The 5812-nt window shown below is 44.3% G+C and overlaps 1 protein-coding gene across 1 annotated transcript in view; it reads right to left on the bottom strand.

Moving 5' to 3' along the window:
- The window catches only part of PSMD14 (proteasome 26S subunit, non-ATPase 14), a 91198-nt gene extending 86832 nt beyond the window's left edge, over positions 1-4366 (bottom strand). Inside the window, exon 1 of the mRNA XM_019522702.1 lies at positions 4280-4366. The gene's annotated coding sequence lies outside the window, so the exon portion shown is untranslated. The remainder of the gene's footprint in view (positions 1-4279) is intronic.
- Between the last annotated feature and the right edge of the window lie 1446 nt (positions 4367-5812).

The following is a 5812-nucleotide window of genomic DNA, read 5'->3' as shown; positions in this document are numbered from 1 at the left end:
CAAATTGCTTTAAAACTGTAATTATATCAATAAAACATTGTGTTCAACTGATGTGTAAGTGTGCAAGTGTAGTAGCATTTCATTTCAATCAACAAAAAACATGGATGGGGTGGGGGAGAAAGAAAAAATCAGAGAATTTGGGATTTTTAAACAAGGAAAACCAGGATCCCAGGTAATTACCTTGTTTGGATGTGCCCCTGACTAAATCATCTTATTGTTCCTCGGTTCCCCTCACACCACCCTTAGAGCAAAACAGTTTCTATTCCTTCAGTTATGTTTTCTCATTGCTCACCGCCACACAGGGGAAAAAAAGAAGTGTTTTGCATTCAAAAGCTTATCTAACTCTATCCCAACTTTGCAGTTGGTCCAATAAAAGATGTCACCCTAAAAAATCTTTGCCTCCATTAAAAAAAATCTGTACAGCAAACATTCATAAAAACCTGTTTGCAACTGATCTAAAATGAAAAAACACAATCCTTAGATATCCAAACTGATTATTCTCCAATAGGATAAGAAAAACATTTAACATATCAACAGATAAATCTAACTAGCAAAAAGAACCTAACACTGCAATTCTGGGTTTTCTATTGGCATACCCAACAGTTTTTTATTATCAGTCTGTTACATTTTTTAACTGCTTTGAAGACAAAATACTGAAATGTTTTTCTATTTAGCATGGAGAGAGACCTATAGTCTTTGCCTAAGATGATAAAGACACAGTAGTTGTCCATATTTTTACTGAGTTCCCATAGAAATTTTAAATCAGTGATTCTCAATCAGAGTGCTGTAGCAACCTGGTGTGTCATGGATCCTTTCAAGCGTGCTGCGGAATGCCATTTAGCAGCCTTGGGTGTGCAAACATGATTTTGCAAGATAAACCCAGCGATTTCAAATAGAATCTATACAGTTAAAAAAAATGACTTGCTGTGGTCTTTGCAACAGAATAATTACTTGATTATCTTTCTGTAGTCAAAAACTAAGTGAAAGCTAAGAGTGGACATTTTCCAAAGGGTGCCTCAAGTCTACTGAAGGGGTGTCTTGAATCTATCAAGGGTGATTTAAGTCTGAAAAGGCTGAGAACCAAAGTCATGGTGAGAACTTGTCAAGTTAGACTTTTTCAGTGTTTTGAAGCTCTGATCATAAGAGAGCCTTTACCCAGTAACTATCAAGGCTGTGTGTAAAACTATAATCCCCATATTAAACCCCCCCCCCAAAAAAAAAACAAAAAAAAACTCAACAACCCATAATAAAATCTTACAATGGAGGTCCTCTGTTCAAGGCTGGTTGATAATTCATTCTGACACACTAGCTCAAGAATAACTTTTATTAAGAAGAGAAAAATCCTAGCTGGAAAACTGAAACTGCTCCTGTTGGTTTTTATTTAGTTGTTTGACTGTAGTGAAGGGGTTGTGACTCACAAAACCAAGGCACTGCTCCAACTCTTGTTACTGGCTTTACTGAGGCCATGTACAGGTAGGTGTTAGGTTTCCACTGGGAGAACTGCAGCTCTTCCTGTAGAAACCATGAGCATACAGGCATTCACACAGGTTTTTCCAGAACACAAATGGTGGTTCCGAGGGAATAATAACCCATCCCCAATTCAGTCAAGTCACTCCCAGGAGAACATGTGCCTGTACACTAACCCACCACCTGCCTCTCTCTGGAGACCAGGAGTTGAGCACAGGGAGTCCAGTGGCAAGGAAAGGTTACCATGCCTTCCAAAGACCAGGGACAACCCTTATTTGGAGAAAGCCTGGGAGGTAACTGCCATCACCCCTGCTGCAGACCTGGAGGGGAGGGATGGAGCAGCCACATCTTCCTCCATGCCTGCTCCTCAGACCGGGATTACCAGACTGAAGAGCAGGCAGTTGGGCTGCTACTCTGCTTGGCTATCAGCCACTAGAAGTTAAGTAGATGAGCAGCTGCTTCTTGTTCCCCATCTGCTCCTAAGACACAGGTCCCTGATCTGAGGAGCAAACAGGGGGTTTTGCCGATTGTTCCAATCCCTGGGAACTAGTTGGGAATGCAGGAGGAAGGCAAGTGGGAGGAACTGGGGAAATGGGGTGGTTGCCAACTGAATGCCTGCACTACTCCCTCTCCCAGAAACATTTCTAACACTGGAAAAATTTCCACCAATAGAAAGAAATACGTTTGTGGCCTGAGAACGTGGCACAGAGCTAAAGCAATTTGTTTCCTCACCTGTAAAAATGGGAACACTTGTATTTACCTCTATGCAGTTTGTCAATTCCTTACAAAAAAAGCATCACGTAAAAATCATTGCTAATGGATTTCTCATAGTTTGCTCAGGGGTTTGTTTGGGGGGGGTGGGGTTGGTTGTTTGTTTGGGTTTTTGGGCGGGGTGGAAGATGGTTTAAGTGGTTTCTGCTGCAACTTCGTAACATCATTCTAAAGAAACCTGTCTAAGCAAGGTAACAGGCATTTCATGTTTAAACACACTGTGCTACTCTGTTCACGTTACCCACCAAAAAGCAAGCAGTGTAGCTACCTTCACACAGCACTGACAGTGGGCTAATCAGTTCTCAAAGTAGACAGCCCGACCTTCCAGTTCTAGAGGTAGTACAGTGAGAGTAGCACAGTACATTTCAGCGCAGCACTGACTGACACCGTAAGTTATTGCTACAGACATGCACTGTGAAACCATACACATCACAATAATCCATCATTTCACTGAGTAATTCTGGATGCATCCAGTACTTTACTCGAGGCTCTCACTGCTCAGAAAACCCAATATGGAAACAAAACAAGTAACTGGACTGGGACAGAGTCCTTATGCAGCAGCAAAGAAATCAAACTTCTCATGAACAACCCAAGAAGAAACAATTGTTAGTTTAAACTTCATACCGCTTACCAAATCCTAAATCCATTGTTAAGGAAGACTGATAGAGCTAGCTTATAAAAACTACTAATGTTTTTGTATTCTCCTAGTTAATTCATTTTAAAACTCATTGCAAATTTCCTTATTTTTCCAGCCATTGTCATAATGAGTGTCACCATGTTAGAGCAAGGATTACTACCACAGCAAATGAAGGATCTATTATTAATACCCCATAAAATTGCAAATAAAGATGAACCCATTAGAGGTTCCATGCGTAACCAATCACTTGAGATAAATTCTAGCTATTAAACATATTTGCAAACCAATTTCTAGAGAGCTTTGGAAATCTAATAAGGGCTGATCTTCCACATCTTTGCCCATTATAGACTCAGAAACACTACTGCTGCTACTACTGAGAAGTTTCTAAGGGCCATCAAAATCTTTAGACTACAAGAGTTATCCACAGCTCTGACTTGCAGCATCTTGCAACCTAGAGAAAGACACTGCTTGGTTAAATGTGGGGAGACAGCCAGCACTTACTAAAAATACACACTTTCCAGATAGATTTCAAAATCTCACGCTGAAAACATACATCTAATTTTGATATTTCTTTCTACTGTGCTATATTTTATATAAACAGAACTTGAACGAAGAACCAACAAGATACATGCCCGCATGGCTGTGTGACAAGTTTTCCAAACAGCCACATACGACTAAATTATGGTGTTGCCAACTCTCATGATTTTTGGCGTTGTTCTTAACATCTATGCTTTGGGAATGTGAAAAACTTAGCTTTTTCTTTTTTTGAGAGAGAAGAAAAAGATAGAGAAGAAAAAAAGATATGTTTTTCACATTCCCAAAGCGCAGACATTAAGAACACCACCAAAAATCATGAGCGTTGCCAATAATGAAATTAGACCTATTCTCCAAAGAGCGATGAGATCTGTGGACTAACATCAGTTATACCTTCGTTTCTGTATGCATGCTCCCTTTTCACCATAGATTACGGTCTCCTTCTCCTCCATACCGAGTCCCATCACGTTCCTCCCCCGCTTCTCCCGTCCCCTGTGCTACTAGCACCTGTAGCGTTTACAGTCTCGGGCACTACATGATCAACTTCTGAACCGTGCCAAAGGCGCCAGTTTACAACCCGCTCCTCACGGCAGCTTGACAAGCGCGAGGAGGAGCAGGGACCGGGCGCCCGCGGCCCCGAGGACTGTCTGCAAGACCCAAGCGTCGGCCGTGGCGGCCCCTCCCCGGCGGGCGCTCGCCCCACAGCCGAGCCCCCGCTGCCGTCGGCCGCGAGGGGAGGGACGGGGACCGGAGTTGCGCCACCCCGCAGGCCCCCACCAACGGGACAGGCCGCAGCAGCCGGACCGCGCCCGCCAAGAGCCCAGGCCTGGCCAGAAGCGGCCGCCCCCCGCAGGCCACCGCCAGCCTCACCTACGGGCCGGACCGCTCCCGCTCTGCCGCGCTCCGGGCCGCGATGAATCAGCCGGATTTCATTCAAACCGAGGCCGCCCGGGCCTCCCCCAAACACATCCGAAGGCAAAGGGCACCGCGCCACTTCCCTTCCCCTAGCCAATAGCGTGGCGGGCCCAGAGCCATGGCAACGCAGTCCCGCCCCCACCTGCTGGCGAGGCAGTGGAAAGCCCGGCGCGCGTGGGGAGACGGGGATTGGGTGCTGCTCCTGCCCGTCTCCGCCCGCCCCGCCCCCGGGTAGTCCTGCCCCTCTGAGGGCGGACGTGCAGGGAGCCGCTCTGCTGAGGTCAAAAAATAGAGCTTGGTGTCACGAGGTAGAAGCGCGGCACGATACAGGCCCCGGCTGCCTTTCGGGGTGGGGGCAGCTCAACGTGTGTTGCTGGAGCACATCCCATCTGCAGGAGGATGTGACTGGGGGAGAGGCAGGGAAGAGCACCCAGAGTTACCATAGTGGGGTTGGTTGTACCCGTGTTGGTCTAAGGACATCGGCAGACACGATTCTTTGGGTAGATGTGATCTGTTTTATTACACGAACTAAATAGCTGGAAAAAATTGTTCTTTGCAAGCTTTGGGGCACAAAGAAGGGTGTTTGTGACACAAAGCTTGCAAAAAACAATTTTCCCTACTATTTAGAAAATTAACAGAGGCATCCAGGAGGGATATATGCTTGTAAAGAAAGATAAAAGGCTTGTTTGCCTTGCAAAGGAGAGGGGAATAAAACAGAGGTAAAATAACAGGTATTCTTCTGGGAAGTAGACAGTAAGATGGGAATGTTTGTTACATTTAAAGATGGACATTCTGAACTGATAAATGCACTTTTTCCCCACAGGGTGTATTGATTAAATCATGGAGCTCACTGTTGGAGGCAATTGTCAAGGCCTTTGTTGGATCAGAAAGCAATCTGGGTGTTTAACTCCAGATTTACCATAATTAGCAACACCTTTTGGAAGGGAAAAGAATGAATTTTCTTTAAAATGTATGGTAGTGTCTGCCAGTGTCAAGAAACTCGATACTGGACTTGATGGATGAATTCAAGATGGCAGATGTCACATGTTCCTAGAACTGTATTTATGATTTCAGTAGTGCATTTGAAAAAAACAGTATTATAATTTGTGGGATTTTTTAAATTTGAACCTATGGAACTGGAGAAGGCTCTACATCTCCCAGGATGGAGAACTAGATGGAATCAAAGGAAGAGAACTTCAGTGGTCCCAGGAAGATACATTAGGATTCTTCTGTAACCATTTCAGCCGCAACCTTGTACTTTTGAGACTTCCCTGACAAGACCATAGCTTTAATACTAGGGACTTAGTACAGTGATAAGCATGATACAAATGAACAGATAAATACATTTAGCTAATAGGCAGAAGGCAGAGTAGCTTGACACATTGTAGACTAACTAGTTCAGAGAGACAAGTTTTTGTAGGCCTGTGAACCTAATTAAATTGAGGAGGTACAGAGTTTTGAAAGAAAAGGCAAAAAAGTGCATCAAAC

Source organism: Gavialis gangeticus, unplaced genomic scaffold (assembly GCF_001723915.1).
Source record: "Gavialis gangeticus isolate Ggan-Ray unplaced genomic scaffold, GavGan_comp1, whole genome shotgun sequence".
NCBI lineage: Eukaryota > Metazoa > Chordata > Crocodylia > Gavialidae > Gavialis > Gavialis gangeticus.
The sequence above is the reverse complement of the archived record's forward strand: the minus strand, read 5'-3'. Positions and strand labels throughout refer to the sequence as shown.